Source organism: Phascolarctos cinereus, unplaced genomic scaffold (genome assembly GCF_003287225.1).
Source record: "Phascolarctos cinereus isolate Bilbo 61053 unplaced genomic scaffold, phaCin_HiC Scaffold_7;HRSCAF=346, whole genome shotgun sequence".
NCBI classification, from domain to species: Eukaryota; Metazoa; Chordata; class Mammalia; order Diprotodontia; family Phascolarctidae; genus Phascolarctos; species Phascolarctos cinereus.
Window position 1 is genome coordinate 170,710,866 of NW_027556180.1, and position 18,543 is coordinate 170,729,408.

The following is an 18,543-nucleotide window of genomic DNA, read 5'->3' on the forward strand; positions in this document are numbered from 1 at the left end:
CCTTCCAGCCAGCAGAGGCGCCGAAGTCTCGGCCCGCTGAAGCTTGTGTGCCGCCCTCAAAATGTGCTGGGTCACTTGCGGGGGACGATGCTTGGAAACGGTGAAAACGGGATTCAAGCTTATCAGCCCGAGATGGAAGCGGCGTTATCGGGCTCTGTGGGCATCTCTCGCTCTTCCCGAGATCGTAAGGGCACCGCGTGCGTGGCCCTAGAAGGGGAACTTGTGGGAATGCGGAGACGCTGGGGGCGAGTAAAGTGTGGGAGGAGGGGAGGGGAGGCCAGGACTACAATTCCCGACATGCTCCGCACCTACTGTGGCCGCCGTGGCTGAGCGAGACTGAGATCCTTCTGGAGACTACAGGGCCCTAGATACTGGGCGCCCTCTACTCAAGCACCAGCCAAACACTATTTTTTTTTAAAGTATTTTATAATAAAGCAGTAACTTCAGAAACAAAGGAAAGTTCATCCTAACTCGTAAAATATGGGCAAAGTGCCCAGGGCCCTTTCTTTACAAATACTCAGATCTACAAAAAAACCTATCACTTCTATTTATTCTCTTAAAATGTAGCTGGAGAAAAGTGCTAATTTTCCCTAAACCTCATAGATGGCAAAGACCTCAGAGATGACCACTAGACCATCCTATAACTGAACAGGACTACTTTTTAAAATTCAATTTTATTTTATTTTCAGTTTCAAATTCTTTCCTTCAATCTTCCCCCTCCCCCACCCACTGAGCAGCAAGAAAATCAAAGCTACTACAGTATCTCTGGTCTTGCAAAACCTATTCCCTCGATAACCAACCAAGTGCAAAAAAAGGGAAGTAAAAAAATATGTTTTGTTCTGCACTTGAGTCCATCACTTCTATATCTGGAGGTGGACAGAATGTTTTATCATGAGTTCTTTGATATTGTGGTGGGTCACTGTTACTTAGTAAGTCTTTCAGAGTTGAATATTTTTACAGTATTACTGTGCAAACTGTTCTGGTTCTGCTCACTTCACTCTGCCTCAATTCATATAAATCTTCCCAGGTTTTTCTGAAAACATACATCCCTTTTATCAGGTCTGACAGCACAACAGTTTTCCAACACATTTGGTAAACTATAACTTGGTCAGCCATTCCTCATCCACTCATTTCCAGTTCTTTACCATATAACAAGAAGGGCCACTCACTATAAATATTTTTGTACATATGGGTTTTTTCCCCTTTTTTTGATATCGCTGGGTCAAAGGGTAAGTACAATTTAATACCTTTTTGAGCATAATTCCAAATTAACTTCCCGAATGGCTAGACCAGTTTAAGTTCCACCAAAAGTGCATTAAAATACCTGTTTTCCCACAGCTTCCCCAGCATGTCATTTTCTTTTGTGTCCATTTTGCCAATCTAATGGGGATGCAGCATTTCCTAAGAGTTGAGTTAAATTTGCACTTATCTAATTATAAGTGATTTAGAGAATTTTTTCATATACCTGTCGATAGTTTGGATTTTGCCCTCTGAAAACTGCCTTTTCATAACCTGACCATTTATCAATTGGGGAATGGCTTAGTCTTATAAATTTGCCTCAGTTCCCTACATATCTTAGAAATGAGAAACTTGCTGCAAAAATATTTTCTTAGTTTCCCGCTTCTCTTCTAATTTTAACTTTACTGGTTTGTTTGTACAAAATCTTTTTAATTTTACATAATCAAAATTATCCATTTTACCTCCTGATAACCTCCCCTATCTCTGGTCGTGAACTCTTCCTCTATCCATACATCTGATAGTTAATTTCTTCCACAGTCCTCTAATTTGCTTATGATGTCACCCTTCATGTATCCATTTTGAGCTTATTTTAGTATATAATGTGAGATGTTGGCCTAAACCTAGTTTTTGCCACTGTTTTTCATTTTTCCCAACAATTTGTTTAATAGTGAGTACTTGTCCCCCCATGGCTGGCATCTTTGGGATTACCAAACACTAAGTTATTGTGCCTAATCTATTCTATTGATCAACCTAGAACCAGATTGTTACCCAATACCAAATTGTTTAGGTCATTAAGATCAGGTACTTCCTTGCCATTTTTGTCCCTTACTTTTCTTTTTTTTTTTTTATTCATTCCCTTGATATCCTCAACCTTTTGTTCCTTCAGATGAATTTTATTTTCTCTAGGTTTATAAAGTAGCTGTTTGTTAGTCTAATTGGTATAGCACTGAATAAGTAAATATTAATTTGAGGAGTGTCATTTTTATTATCTTGGCTAGGCCTACCTATGATCAATTATTCTCTCTCCATTTATTTGGATCTACTTTATGTGTTCTGTAATTCTTTTTATGTGGTTTCTCTGTGTATCTTGGCAGGTATTTTATGCTGTGTTTAGTTATTTCAAATGGAATTTCTCTTCCTCCTGGATTTTGATAGTAAAATATGGAAATGCAAATGATTTCTGTGAGTATATTTTGTATCCTGCAGTTTTGCTGATGTTGTTATTGTTTGTTACTTTTTTATTTACTCTGTAGAGTCCTAAGTTAACCATCATATCATCTGCAAAAACTGAGTTTTGTTTCCTCTTTGCCTATGCTTATTACTTTTGTCTTATTGTTATAGATAGCATTTCCAATAAAATACTGAATAGTAATGGTGATAATGGATATACTTGTTTCACTCCTAATCTTATTAGAAAGGCTTCTAGCTTGTCCCCATTACACATAATGCTACCTCTTTAATTTTAGATAGCTATTATCATTTTAAGGAAAGTTCTGTTTATTCTTAAACTTTCTAGGAATGGGTGTGCTGTATTTTGTTAAAAAAAAAGTTTTTTTCTGCATCTGTTAAAATGATCATTTAATTTTTATTGTTTTTAGGACCCTTCTTTACCTATTTTTAAAAACAGCTTACATAATATTGGAATTAATTTTTCTTTAAATGTTTGGTAGAATTTGCTCATAAATACATCTGGTCCTGTTTTGTTTTTTTTCCCCTTTGGGAATTCATCTATGGCTTGCTCAATTTTTTTTTTCCAAAATAGGCCTACTTAAGGATTCTTTCTCGTGTTCTGTTAATCTGGGCAGTTTATATTTTCGTAAATATACTTCCATTTCATTTAGATTGTCAGTTTTATTGGCATATATTTGGGCAAAATATCTCCTAATAATTGCTTTTATTTTTTCTCCGTTAGTTGTGAATTTACCTTTTTCATTTTTGATACTGGTAATTTGGTTTCTTTTTTTAAAAAAAATCAAATTAACTAATAGCCTATGCTTTATTGTTTTGTTCTCTAAAAACCAAGCCCCTAGTTAAAAATTTTTTTTTCCCTTATGATTTTGTTAATCTTTCCTTTGATTTTCTGGATTTCTATTTTGTTTTTTAATTTGTTGGTTTTCTAAATTTTTAGTTACATTACCAATTTGTTGATCTGTTCTTTTTCTCCTTTTTTGATGTGTATTTAGAGATACAAAATTTCCAAGTATTGCTTTGGCTATATCCCACAAACTTAGGTGTGCTGCCTCATTGTTGTCATTATCTTTAATAAAATTACAGATTGTTTCTATGATTTGTTCTTTGATCCACCCATTCTTTAGAAATATTTAGTTTGGGGGCAGCTGGGTGGCACAATAGATAGAGCTCCTGCCTTGGAGTCAGGAGGACCTGAGTTCAAATCCAGCCTCAGACACTTGAAAATTACTGTGTGACCCTGGGCAAGTCACTTAACCCCCTATCGCCTCACCCCCCCCACAAAAAAAGTTAAATTTTTTTAAAAAGGGAATATTTAGTTTACAATTAATTTTTAATCTTTTCTTTCAAAAGTTCTTTATTGTAATTTTTATTGCATTATGGTCAGTAAGAGATGAATTTACTTTTTCTGCATATATTTGTGAGGTTTTAATGTTCTAATGGTCAATTTATTTGAAGGTGCCATACACAGCTAAGAATACATATACACCTTTCTATTCCCATTCAATATTCTCCAGAGATCTATCACATTTAAATTTTTAAAAATTCTATGAAAATTCTAACTTCATTTTATGATTAGATTTATCCAGGTCCTAAGAGTTTTACTGTCATATAACTTTTCCTTTAAGAATTTAAATCCTATGCCATTTGGTACATATACATTTAGTATTTATATTGATTCATTGTCTCTAGTGCCTTTTGTAGTTTCTCTGTTTATCTTTTAATTAGATCTATTTTTGCTTTTGCTTTGTCTGAGATGATTGCTTCCCCTGCCTTTTTTACTTCAGTTAAAGCATAATAAATTCTGTTCCAGCCCCTTATTCTAACTCTGTGTGTGTCCTTCTTTTTCAAATGTGTTTCTTGTTATAAACAACATACTGTTAGATTCTTCTTTCTTTCTTTTTTGTAGATTCTTGTTTCTAATCCATTCTGCTATCTCTTCTCTTTCAACAGTGAGTTCATCCCATTCCCATTTGCAGTTATGATTGCTAACTCTGTATTTCCCTCTATCCTATTATACTTTTCCTTCTTTTTTTTAAAATCTTTTCCCCTCTAAAGAGTCTGTTTTGCTTCTGACTACTGCCTCCCTCTTACTCCTCCTCTTTCCATTACCCCTTTCCTTCTTAATTTCTCTGTTAGGCAAGAAGCATTTCTATACTCAAATGTATGTGTATGTGTATTCTTAGCTCCTTTAACCATTTCAGATGAGAGTGTGATTCCATTCTCTCCTACTCCCCTCTAACTGCCCCCCTTGGTTGTATACTCCATTTATGTGAAATAATTTACCCCATTCTTCCTCTCCCTTCTCCTACTCCCAGTGCATTATTCTTCCCCACCCTTGAATTCTTTTTTTGAGATTATTTAAACATAATAGAATTATATCCAGGCCCATTGTCTAATTGGACTCCCTCTAAGACACCTAGGGATGACAAAGTTCTGAGGGATTATATATATTATGTTCCCATATAAGAACATAAACATTGTAACCTTGTTTAACCTCTTATCATTTCTCGCTCCAATTTTCTCCTTGTACAATTATACTCAGTTTTGATGGATAGGTTATTCATGATTGTAAACCTAGATCCTTTGCCTTCTGAAATATCATAAACTAGTTTTTTGCTTCCTTATAGTGAAGACTGCTAAATCTTATGTAATCCTGACTATGGCTCCTTGCTACTTGAATTCTTTTTTTATGGCTGCTTGTGGCATTTTTTCCTTTATCTGGGAGCTCTGGATCTTATATTTCTGGGAGTTTTCATTTTGGAATTTTTTCAGGACATGACTGATAGATTTGTTCAATTTCTACTTTGTCTTCTGATTCTAAGGTATCTGGACAGTTTTCTTTTATGATTTATTGAAATATGTCTAGGCTCTTTTTTTTTGCTCATGTGTTTCATGATGTTTCTTAAATTGTTTCCTCAACTTGTTTTCCAGGTCAGTTGGTTTTCCTATGAAATATTTCATATCTTTTTTTTTTCTTCAGACTTTTGACCTTGTTTTATTATTTCTTAATGTCTCATGGAGTCATTGGCTTCCACTTGGCCAATTCTAATTTTCAAGGAGTCATTTTTTAAAAATTAGATTTTGCACATCACTTTCTAAGCTTCTAATGATCTTTTAATCTCTTTTTTGGATAGCTCTGATTTTTTTTCCTATCTTTTCCACCACTCTTTGGCTCTGTATCCAATCTGCATTTTTCTTTGAGGCTCTGCTTAGAGATGTTTTCTTCATGAACTTCCCAGTCACCACTGTAGCTCTTTATGGTGGGGTTCTATTTGTTTGTTTCCAATTTTCTCCTAGATTGCTTCTTGAATTTGGCCTTTAAGTTAGTGCTGCACACTTGGGGCGGGGGTTGAGGGGAGGTGGGTGGACTGAGATATCTGGCCTAAGTTGCAGTCCTTTTACCTACTGCCCCCTCCCCAGCTGGGTCTTCAAGTTTTCTGTGTTGCCAAAATGGTGTGATCTAGGGAGAGAGGTCTGTTCACGGCCCTCCTCACCTGAGCTCTGCACGTTCCAGACCCAGGTTCGGGTAGATTGGTTTGTGCCAGATGAGCAGTTTCATGCTGCAGGCCTGTTACTATTAGCCCAGTGGCAGGTTCTGTAAGTTCTGAGCCTCAGAACTGCTCCCTCCCCTGACACCCCCCCCTTGGTCTGGAATTCCTCTACTAGTTATTTCCCTACAGGCTTGGCCAACGGGTTAAAGACTAGACCGAATGACTGCTCTGTTTCTGGGCTTAAAGCTCTGTTTTAGAATTTGTTCCGTGCTCAGGGCACAGCGGGGAGTGGCTGGTGGTGTTCCTTTTCTACACCCAGCACTCAGGGGTTCAGGAAGCCCTCGGCCTTTTTCCACCCTGGTTCCCTGTATCTTTCCATCCCTGGCACTGGAAGACTCCCGACATGGCCCCGGCGTCTGCCGCCCCCCCCCAACCCCTGCTGGAAAAATGACTCACTGTGACCTTTCCCTGGCTGCCCCCTCAGAACTCTCACAGGAAGGGTACTGCAGGTCAGCCAGGCCCACGAACCCCCTCCTACTCCCGCCATCTTGACTCCGCCTCCCCGGCGGCCACGCGTAAAGGGGCGGGGCCAGCAGGAGCGACCCCCTCCCCATCGCTCTTCCCTCCTTTCCCTTCGGTCCTGTCTCCCCCCCCTCCCCCAGGCTCTTGCCTGGATTCTGTTTCCGTTGGGGAAGGGGGCGGGGAGCCACGGCGGCCACGGCCACTTCCCGCCCTCACAGACCTGCCTCACCTGGCAGAGGGATGCTGGAGGAGGCGGCCGCTAGTCCTCGGGCTCCGGCGGCGGCTCCCTCCTCGCTCCGCCCCGCCTGCCCTGGCCGGCCGGGAGCCGGGACTGCCGGTACGGACGCCACCGGGAGGCCGCGGGTGAGAGAGCAGGCCCCAGCCGAGGAGGTGAGGATGAATCCCGGGGCTGGCGCTCCGCGGCTCTGGCCTCGGCCTCCTTCCCTCCCCAGGCCGGGGGAGGCCCAGGGCATGGGGAGGGGGAGCTGTCGGTGAACGTAGGGCCGGGGGCTCCGCGCCTTGAGGGCTTCTTAAAGCCGGGGTCCGTGGACTTGGAGGGTGTGGCGGGGGTGTGGTGGGAACAAAGTCCACATTATCCCACCGAATTGGTTTCTTTTTCTGATCTGATTTAAATGTGCATTTAAAAACATCCATCTGATGGACTTCGCTAAGGGCTGCGGGGCGCCTGGACCCCGAAAAGTTTAAGACCCTCCCAGGTTAAGCGGTTTTCATTTTGAATTTTGCCCTGGCGGCCCTTCCTCCGCGCTGGACGCGATGATTTCCGCAGGCTCGAGGTTTCGCTCAGGATCCGTTATCGCAGCGCCGGCCCGGGGGCCACGGCGACTGCCCCAGAACGGTGCCACGTGACCTCCCGAAGAGCTGCCCAGGTGGATGCTTTGGTCCGGCCCTGCCCGCGGGCGGGCCCGGGGCTGCAGCCCAGATCGCCCCGCTCCTCCAAGTCCGCGGGCACCACTGGAACCTTCTGAAGGTAGAACAGTGTTGGACTTGGAAAGATTCCTCCTCTGTTTAATTATGCTTCATGTCTGGAGACTTTGGTTGCATTGAAAGAGTAAAATTGCTGTTAGTTTAAGAAATCAAATTGAAATGACAAGGAGTGCATGGGCACTTGGAGGTTCGTAAATTTTGAGTTTTAGAAAGGACCTTGACGACCTTTCATTTGAGAGATGCGGGAACAGACCAGAGAGATTAAATGATTTGCTTCAGATCTCAAAATTAACTCAATCCCAGGTCTCCTAGAGGCTAGTTTAGTGCTCGTCAGTCTTACTCACTGATACTTTCCTTTTTATTAGTCCACTGCCAAAAAGCCTGATTTTTTTTTTAATAAAAAGGTTGATTATTAGAGATTAACTCAACTTTTATTAGTACTCTACTGAATTTTTCACTAAAGAAAACTTTGAATTGATCTGGTGATATCTGTTAAACTGGACTGATTCTCAAAAGCTATCCATTTGATTTCTTTTTTAAAAATTAATTTTTATTGATAACTTTTGCTCTTAAATCACCTGAATTTCCCATTGTATGCCTACCCCTCCTCTTCTGGAGAACCATCCCTTATAACATAGAATTGTCTTGAAAAAAAGAAAAATAGGAAGAGTGACCTCAGACCTCTATAAAGGATTGGAAGAGATACTCTCACATATCTCTAATCCATTTGATTTCTTAATATTTTATCTTTTTGTTTTTGTTGAGCCGGCTTTTCTGGTATGTGAGAAGAAAAATCTGTGAAATTGTTCTCCAGCCTTATTCCAGCACGTAAGAAATTTGAATGGTGACTGTAACGACTGTTATAAATAATTGTACAAATTTCAGCTACAATTAGATTCTAAAAATTAGATTTTAAGCTTTTGATATGTGTGTACATAGATATGCTTTTTTAGTGTGCTCTTGTGTATATTTCCCTCTTCTGTTTTACAGGATGACTTTGGTGACCTCTTTTGTAAAAATGAGATTTTTCTGTATAATCAATTATTGATTATCCACAACAAAAATTTAATCCAAATTAAATCTCTCTAATTTACCAGCCAGGTCTGGTAATTCCCCTCCTTCAGAATCTTCAGTGGTACCGTATATAACCTACTATCTGGATAAAATACAAACTCTTTACTCCAGCATTCGAATGCCCTTCATGATCTGTTTCTATCCCACCTTTCCAGTTACTGAGTAGATGGGCAGCTAGTTGGCACAGTAGATAGAATGCACATTCTATATTCAGTTAAATGGAATGTTCAGTTATTTTCCTCATCTTATTTTGTCCTTTTTTGACTTCCATTTGTATGTGCCATTCTTCTAGGCTAGAATGAAATTTTTCTATACATCATCTTGCTGAAGTCCCTATTAATGCCACTTTCTCTGTGAAGCCTCTTGAGCCCCCAGCTAAATGATTCCTTCCTCTTCAATTTTCCATGCTTTTCTATTTGACCTTTCTAGAACACTGACTTTGAATTCAGACCAGCATTCAAATTCCAGTTCTGATGGTGGTCACTTTTGTGACCTTGGACAAGTCACTTAACCCCTACCAATCACAGTTTCCCTATATGTAAAATGTGGAGGATTAAGTTCTACCTCACAGAGTTGTGAAGTTCAAATGACATAGTATGTACAAAATGCTGTGCAAATCTTAAGACCCTTAAGAAGTGTTAGCTATTACTTTAACCTTCTGAGGCCTCAGTTTCCTTATCTTTAAAATGAAGAAGGTGGGGGTGGGGTTGAACTAGATGGCCTCTGAGCTCCTGATTTATATGTAGATGGAGGTATTTGTGGTTTTAAAGTAATGCTTCCTTTCACTCTTGCCAGCTGAATGGGCATTACCCAGTTCTTTCCAATCCAATGAATATTAAGCATCTACTGAATACAGTGACAGTTTGGTATAGTGGAAAATATATTAGTGGCCCAAAAGCCAGGAAGACCTGTGTTTGCTGGCTGACATTGGCCAAGGAAGTGTGCTTACCCTTGAATTTCCCTATCACCAATGAAATCCTAGGTCTGTTCTTCATCCTTATTGTATACTTAGGTGCCCTGTTACATGCTGGAGCTTTTTTTTTTTCGTCTTTTGAACTGGACTGGGTACTACCTGAGTCAGACTGAGACCTGTTTAAAGCCCTTAGCTTGAAAAGGCCAAGGTCCCCCTCTGTATCCCGGCCATCTCCAGTCGTCCAGATCAATATCTTGGCCACTGTAACCAGATGGTTCTGGAGGAGAGAGTGAGGCTGTTGACTTTGCACAGCCCTCCCTCATTTAAATCCAATTCACTTGCAAGTCATGGCATCACCTCCCTGATGTCATGGTCCTCTTGGAGAATGAAGGACAAACAGCAGCTAGCAGCAAGCTATTTCACTGGTGTAAGGAGCTCTTAGTGAGGGAACTACCTCTACCAATTCAGTTCAGCACATATTCTGTACCTTGCAATCTTAGAGAATTGCCTGGTAAATTAAAAGATTAAGTGACTTTCCCATGGTCGTATAGTTAATAAGTCTCAGAGGTTGTACTTGAACCCAGGTCTTTCCTGACTTAAGTGCTAAATAGTGCAATGAATAGGGTGCCTGGCCTGGACTCAGGAAGACTTCTCTTTCTGAGTTCAAATCTGGCCTCAGACACTAGCTATGTGACCCTGCGCAAGTCACTTAACCCTTAGTTTTGCCTTAGTTCCTCACCTGTGAAATGAGCTGGAGGAGGAAATGGCAAACCACTCCAGTATTTTTGCCAAGAAAACCCCAAATGGGATCACAGAGAGTGGGATACAACTGGACAACAGTTGTGGTTGTTCAGTTGGATTGATATGACTGCATAACAACAACAAAGTGCTAGGGATACAAAGGCAAACAAATGAAAAAAGAGGCCCTACCCACTAGTAGGCATCCTACTAGTGGCATAAAACATGTCAGTGTACAAGTCTATATGATTATTTGAAGATAAGAGAGAGTATTACCAACTGGGGGCACCTGGCAACGTTTCCCCTCAGGAGGTGGCATGGGAGCTGAGCCTTGACTTCTCAGAAAGTTTCTGGCTTGTATCTGAGGGATTAATCTAACTTTAGCCCCAGTGATTAACATTAAGGTGAAACTATATTAAATTAGATTACAATATTAAAATATTTATGCGGCCTTCCTTTGGAATACTGAATCCATTAATTAACCTTTTTGTTTTCTGATCAGTATAGAATCAACACTGTAAGAATTTTTATAAATTTTATAAATTTAGCAAGGCTTTGTTGGTTTGGGTTTTTTTTAATATTTAGTACAATTGATAAGAATCTCATTAATGCAACCATTTCTAAGAATTTTTCATATAATGTGCCAATATCTGTATGCAATATTGAAGTCTAAACTGATTGTTTTAATCATTTTAAACCTTATTTTTCTATAGGACTGTTTTTGTAGCTTAATAATTTTTTCATGATTGTTTTTGTTAGAAGAACTTGTTATACTTCAGTGTGCAAAAATTGAAAATACACTTCTTAATAATCTCTATAGGATTTGCTGATAGTGCAGTTTAAAAGAATACTTTCCAAATTTTTCTTTCCTTAATTCTTCAGAAAGACACGAGCTACAACAATTAGCTTAAATTACAAAGATGCACTAGAACTAGCATTGTAGTTTGTATAATACTTGTTTTAGTTTCAAGGATATACTGAAAATGCTGTTTTTATTAACAAGAAGAGGCAACCTTATTTTATTGTAGCATAGCTTTGCTAAATTAACAAATCACCAACTCTCTTTTTAGAGATGTGTCCTAGGGTATGTGGAAAAAGTTTATGAGTGTGGCTTCCTAGTATGTTTTTGACATTAAGTTGGTTAAATTTGGACCATATCAACAAAAAAGATTGTATATACTATAGAAAAATTGCAAATATGATAGCAAGGATTTAGTAAGCATTTACATAGCAGATTTTATTATTTATGATAAGCCTGTGAGAGAGTCCAGTATTGTCGTCATTTTACTAATAAAGAAACTGAAGCTAATGTTGAGTAATTTTTCCATGGAGACTGATGCAGCTAGTTTATATGACAAAATGAAATAATCACATTTGTCTATTTGGAAGCAAAAGGGCCTTTCATAATCTAAGAGATTATTTAGAGAAATTTCAAATTTCATAGCTATGTAATAAAAATCCTCAACTCAGGTTTTACTCTTTTGTCTTACTATAATTATATATATATATGACTTATATATCTGTGTAATATATGTGTGTTTATGTATATATATATATATGTATGTGTATATATATATGTGTATATATATATGTATGTGTATATATGTATATATGTATGTGTGTATATATATATGTGTGTGTGTATATATATATATATATATATATATATATATATATATCTATCTCCAATTATATATGGGAGATATTCTGAGTTCTTAAAGTCTAGACCAGCTCAACACAAGTAACTGGTAGGCAAACAAGATTTTTGAGAGGTTTTAAAGCAAAGATTGTAGAGGGGATTGGTTGTAACATAAGAGGATGAATTAAGGCCACCACTGAGGTCCATTCTAACTCCAGTATTTTGTGATTCTGAGCATCAGCAAGGTGATTGGATTGTATTTAAATAATAACTGCTTAGCTGGTTCCTGATGGGTTCATTATCAGAAGTAACACTAACTGGTGATGATGGGCTTGGAGGGATGGAGGGATCATGGCAAATCATGAAGACTGTTAAAACATGAAGGGGTTGCAATTTGTGTTGGTGACATTTAATTTAATTTAATATTTACAAAATTTGATATTTGTAACAGATTTTTAAATATTCCTTTATACTTTCACCACTAGTGGAGACTGACAACCCAACTGTGTCTTTTCATCCTTTTCTATGTGATCTTGACTGTGTTCTTCCATAAATCCTCCATAGAAAATATCTCTTGGATACCTGGGCAGCACTGAGGCTGTCCATTTGTCATTTCTCTTTCTTGCTTTATTACCAGCTCACTTCCTTTTCTAGTCATTTGTGTCCTAGAAGTATTATGAAAATAAAATTGATCTAGAGTTAAATTAAGTAGAAGGTAAAATCCTGTAGTAATTTGTATCAACTTAGCACCCATTTGTGGTACAAAGTATTAATACACATGGTTCTTAAATCCATTAGGCTATGTATGCCATAGGAATAGCTAGATAATTCAAGAGACTATTTGTGAAAAGCATAAAAACTGATCACAGAAAGGAGTTCATCATACAAACAGCTCAGAATAGTCTTTCTAGAACATGAAATTCTAATCTTTTTAGGTTAGCATGGAATAGTGGCTAGATAGTAGAAAAGGAGTCAGAAAGACCTGGGATCAAATTCAGCCTCTCACATTAGCTTTGTGGCAAGTTCTTCCTTATCTGTAAAATTAAGGAGATGTACTAAATGATTTTTGAGATTCCAGGTCCAAATCAATGATGCTGTGTTCAGTATTTGAGGAGGGGTGGAGGAGAACTGAATGAGTCATCCAAGTAATAAATCAATTATATTGCTAAATCCGGGTGACTGACTTCTATTTACTTTTAAGGTGATGACATTTAGAGTTAAAGCTTTTGTGAAACTTTATCTTGGACCAGGTGACTTAGGTAATGTAAATAATACTTCATTTAACCACATCAGTGAGGAAATGAAACTTTGACACATAGGTGAATTCTCTAGATAACTGAAATTTATCCTGTAAGTACTAAGCTTTTTTAAAAAAAAAATCACTTTGGGTGGAAATGTTTCTAAAATGTATTGAATATTTCTCTACTATTTAAGCCATAAACTGAAAAAGAATTTTACTTTTCTCAATGATTCTATTTCATTTCTGTGAACCTCAGTTATTTCAATATACTGTCATACAGAGATGGCTTTAGGGCCTTTTGAAGTAGGTAAGGTTCTTTGCTCCCTGGAGAAACAAGCATCAAACTATTTTGAGTTCTTGGACTGCTTTTAGTAGGTTTTCTGTCCATCTGTCTACTTTCAGTTGTTACTTCTTGCTGCTCTCAGTATGCTCAAATTGGCATTAGCAGCTCCTGCTTCTTAAAATTTGTTGTTTTATTTGGATGACTGTAAGCTGAGAGGCTGTGGCAAAGGAACCCAAAGGATTAGAGATTGATAGCTGCATGGGGCCTTAGAAGTTAGCTGGTACAAACCCTCCTCCCCATCCCATTGTACAGATGAGGAAAATGAAGACCAGAGAAGTGAAGAGATCTACCCACAATCACATAGCATTAAATGGCAGAACTAGGATTCCAGCCTAGGTCCTCCTGCTCCACAATTCTGAAACCTTAGTTTCTTCATCTGCATTGGCTTTGATGTAACTTGTGGAAGAGAAAGGGTTTCAAATTTGGGTTTTGAGATTCCAAATCAAAATTTTTTTTAAACTCTTAGCCTGCTAGAAGTACATTGTGAGGGGCAGCTAGGTGGCACAGTGGATAGAGCACTGGCCCTGAAGTCAGGAGGATCTGAGTTCAAATCCGGCCTCAGACCAAACTCTTGACAGTAGCTCTGTGACCCTGGCAAGTCACTTACGCCCAGTTGCCTAAGGGGAAAAAAAAGGTACATTGTGGTATGGGTTTGGGTTTTTGTTTTTTGGTGGGGGCTTTTCTTTATTCCGAACTTAACGGATGTCAAACAAAATGAGAATTTATTTCCATATACATAAGATAAAAGATGCCTGAATATATAATGATGAATTGCTATAATGTAGAGATGTTCTTTTAAAGTATATTCAACGTGTAAGTTTCTAAGCTCTTGCTTTTCTGTGATTCTGTTCTCTTCTGTGCATTTAAAAGAAATGTTTCAGTGACCCTCTTTTTCCTTCTGTCAGTCCTATACTTATCCCCTTTTCTCATCCCGCCCCCTCCATTGAAAAGAAAAACAAAAGCAAAATCCTTATAATAAATATGATTGTCAGGTAGACCAAATTCCCATATTGGTCATGTGCAAAAAAATCGGTATCTTATTCTCAGTCTTGAGTCCATCACCTTTCAGGAGCTAAGTATTATGGTTTGTCATTGGTACTATGGTATAGTGAGGTAATTATTCCATTAAGGAGAATTCATAAGTCTTTCTTTGATTTCATTGGCATATGGGTCTAGTAGTGTTATCCCTGGATCCTTTTTGCGTAACAGTGGGTGTCTCCCAAGGTTCTGTCCTGAGATATCTTACCTTCTTCCTTAACTTCCTTACTGTCTTAGCTTCTGCTCTAGACTTTCTTACTTGGTGATCTAATCATCTCCCTTGGATTCAGTTTTCATTTTCATGCAGATGTTTCTCAAATCTGATCATTAACCACTCTTCTCACATCTAGACTCCCATCTCCAGCTGTGTATTGGACATCTCAAACTGCATAGACATCTGAAAACATGTCCAAAATGGAACCTGTTATTTTATCTTTCTTCCCTGGCCCCAACACTTCCTTCTTTCAAACTTCCGTATTACTATCCAGGGTACCACCAAACTTATGCAGTCATCTAGCCTTGAAACTGAGGCATTGTTCTCAGCTCCTCACTCTGTCCCACCTCAAGTAAACTCTTCTCTCCTCTGACACCACTTCAGATACCAGGTGCAAGCCTTCGTCACTTCATACTTAGACTATTGAAATGTGGCCTGATAGATGGACTCCCTGCTGAAGCAAGTCTCTGCACTCCAGTCCATCATCACTCAGCTGTCAAATCTTCCTAAAGCACAGATCTGACCATGTCAGCCTCTTCCCTCTCCTCCCATTCAGTAAACTCCAATGATGATGAAACATAAAATCCTCCATTTGGCATTAATTTAATTATAACTTGGGCCCTCTTAACCTTTCCATTCTTCTTACTCAGTCCAACATATTCTTTGGTCTAGTGACACTGGCCCTCTTGCTGTTCCTTTTACAAAGCACTTCATCCTCTGACTAGAGTCAGCTAGGTGGGGCAGTAGATAGAGTGCTGGACCTGGAGTCAGAAAGATTTAAGTTCAAATCCATCCTCAAATGATTTCTAGCCATGAGACTCTGAGCAGTCATTTAAAAACCTCACTTTGCCTCAGTTTCCTCAGCTGTAAAATGAGGATAACAGTAGTACTTACCTTGCAAAGTTATTGTGAGAATCAAATAAGATGATGATTGTAAAGCGTTTAGCACATAGTAGGTACTATATAAATGCTTTTTTCTTCCCTTTATAGGCATTTTCACTGACTCTGCCCTGTACCTGGAATTCTCTCCTTTCTTATCTCTGTCTCCTGGCTTCCCTGACTGTCTTCTATGAGATGCCTTTCCTTATCCCTGTTAATGCCCGTTCCTTCTCTCTGTCAATTATCTCCAATTTATCTTGTATATATCTTATTTACACATAGTTATATATAGGGATATACAAGATATGTGCAGAGTAGATAGAAAGGAGTCCTGATGAGGGAAGAACAGTGCTGAGGTAGGATTTGACTTGAGTCTTGAAGGAAGCCGGGGAAGCTAGGAGATGAGGTGAGAAAGAAAAGCATTCAAGCATGGGTGGGGCACAGCCAATGCAAAGGCACAGGGGTAGGAAATAGCCATAGGCCAGTATGGTTACAGCTGTTAGTGTATGGAAGGGAGTTAAGGTTAAGAAGACTGGAAAGGTAAAGGGGCCAGGTTTTGAAGAGCCTTAAAAGCTAAATATAAGATTTTATATTTAATCCTGGAGGTAATAGGGAGCTACTGAAATTTTTTTTGGGGGGGGTGGTCAGAGAGATGTGGTAAGACACATGCTTTAGGAAAGTCACTCAACTTTGGCAGCTGGAGGATGGATTACAGCAGGGAGGAATTTGAGGCAAGGAGACCAATTATAAGAGATGTTATCGAAATAGAAACTTTTCAATTTTGGCATCAGACTGGATGTGTAATATGAGTGAGTGTGAGGGGTGGACATTGACAACCAAAGTTGTGAGCCTGGGTTACTGGGATAGTGACACCTTTGACAGTAATGAGGACGTTTGGGAAAAGGGAAGGTTTGGAGAGGAAAAATAATGAGTTCTGATTTGGGCATGTTGAGTTTGAAATGCCATAAGATCATCCAGTTCAAAGTTTCCAAAAGGTAATGGGTGATGTGAGACTGGGTTTTAGGAAACAGACTAGGACTGGACACATAGATTTGGAAATCATTTGCCCAGAGATGATAATTAAGCCCACGGGACCTGATGAGATCACCAAGTGAAATGATCAGGTCCTTTTTAGCACTCTGGTGAAGCCTATGACTCCTTCATAGAATAATGTTTGTAAAAAATAAAAATAAAATAAAAAATAAAGGATTACATAGGAAACCAATTACATTGAAATATACTTATCAAAATCTTTAAGGAAAACAAGTTCGTGGCCCAAGGTTAACCCCTGGTCTAGAGGAAAAAGAGTAGAGGGTCCAAATGAAAGCCTTGGGGAATACCCAAAGTTTTTGGATTTGACCTAGATAAAGATCCAGCAAAAGAGATTGACAAGGCATGGTCAGACAGATAGCAGGACAGGAGACGCTAGGGTAACATAATCTTAGAGGGGGAGGGTAAGCAGTGTCAAATGTTGCAGAGAGGTCAGGACATATTACAAGACTATTAGATTTGGCAATTAAGAGATCTTTGGGACATGACCAGAAAGGTGGAGGAACAGACATATTCTTTTAAGACTTCTTAACAATAATGATAATTACAATTATAATAATAATTAACATTTAGTGCTTACTATGTGCCAGGCACTGTGCTAAGCACTTTACAAGTATTATTTTATTTGACCCTCACAACAACCCTGGGAGTCAGGTGCTATTATTATCTTCATTTTACAGATGAGTAAACTGAGGCAAATAGAGGTTACATCTACTAAGTGTCTGAAGAAGAATTTGAACTCAGGTCCTCTTGTCTCCAGGACAGTACTCTATCCATTGCCCCACTCTCTACCACAAAACTCCCTTAAATAAGAAATATGCACAAGAGTGAGTGTGAGGGGTGAACATTGACAACCAAAGTTGTAAGCCTGAATTACTGGGAGGATAGTGACACCTTTGATAGTAATGAGCTGCCTTCAGTTATTTCAGAATCTTGCTGCCAAGACACCAAGAAGTCTAATGATGTGACAACTTGATGTATTCACAGCAGATAAAGGTAATCCCCAGTCTTTAACTTGATTACTAAGTAGCCCTTCCATACTGCACAGAGGCTTGTGCTCTGGAATCCACTCTCAGCTATTGACTCCTTGCTGTCACTACAGTCTCTGTCAGCACACCCTGCTTTTGCCTTCACATTATCATTCTATGATAACAAGTAGCAAAATTCATTTCTGCCCACTCTCCCTTACCAGAAAATATTGTGCTTCAGAGTTAACATCGCGTATCTGGAGAGGGGGAATCGGCTTCTGGGAGTAATCTGCATCCAGAATCGTGGGAGGGCATGGACCCAAAAAAGAGATTTTATGGCAACTGGGAAAGAAAATGAACATGGAAAAAAGTAGGGAGTAGAAGTGGACCACATGATCCGAGATGCAGGAAAATTTCTACCAAGGGACAAATATTTCTATCCTTTCTGTCTCCTGTAGTAATTGATACTTCTAAGAGTGAGCACAACAGGAAAAAAGGAGAAAGTGACAAATTCTCCAGTTCTCTAAAATAAAAACTGTTTAGAAGGAACTCAGATTTGGTAGTTTAGAAGCCTTAGTTCTGTGAGAAACACAGACTAAATAAAAGGATCAAGGATCAAAGAATGAAAGTCTAGAATAGACAAAGGGAATGAGGGAAGGAAATCCTTTTTAGAAAAAAGTAAGGAAAATAAAAAACAAACAGTTGAGAGATTAAAGAGAAGGGAGATTTTACTGAGGAAAAAAGAGGGAAGAATTAGAAAAAGGAAGAGAGGAAAAGGAATTAACAGGTAAAGTAAAATTAGGGAAAGGAGTAAAAAATAGAGGGGGGGCAGGTTTAAGGGGAAGGAGTAGAGAGAGCTTATAGGAATAGAGTTAACAAAATAGAGCATTTTTTTTTCAAGAAATTAGAAAGCTAAAATAAAATCAAAATAAGTGTAATAGGTAATGTTAAAAGTTAAAGGAGACATAATTGGAAATAAAAAAGATAATAAAAGTGATAAAAACTAAAAATTGGTTCTTTGAGACAAAATTAACCTTTAGCCAACTTACAAGTCTTCCC

At 38.7% G+C, this 18,543-nt stretch overlaps 1 protein-coding gene across 3 annotated transcripts in view; it reads left to right on the forward strand.

Moving 5' to 3' along the window:
- The first annotated feature begins 6,743 nt into the window (after nt 1–6,743).
- Nucleotides 6,744–18,543, forward strand: part of SLC9D1 (solute carrier family 9 member D1) — a 71,739-nt gene continuing 59,939 nt past the window's right edge. The window contains exon 1 of one of the 3 annotated variants that reach the window (XM_020965175.2): nt 6,744–6,833. The gene's annotated coding sequence lies outside the window, so the exon portion shown is untranslated. Of the gene's footprint in view, nt 6,834–7,276; nt 7,432–17,199; nt 17,513–18,543 lie in introns of those variants that run through there. The other 2 variants (XM_020965177.2, XM_020965176.2) reach the window with 2 other exon arrangements.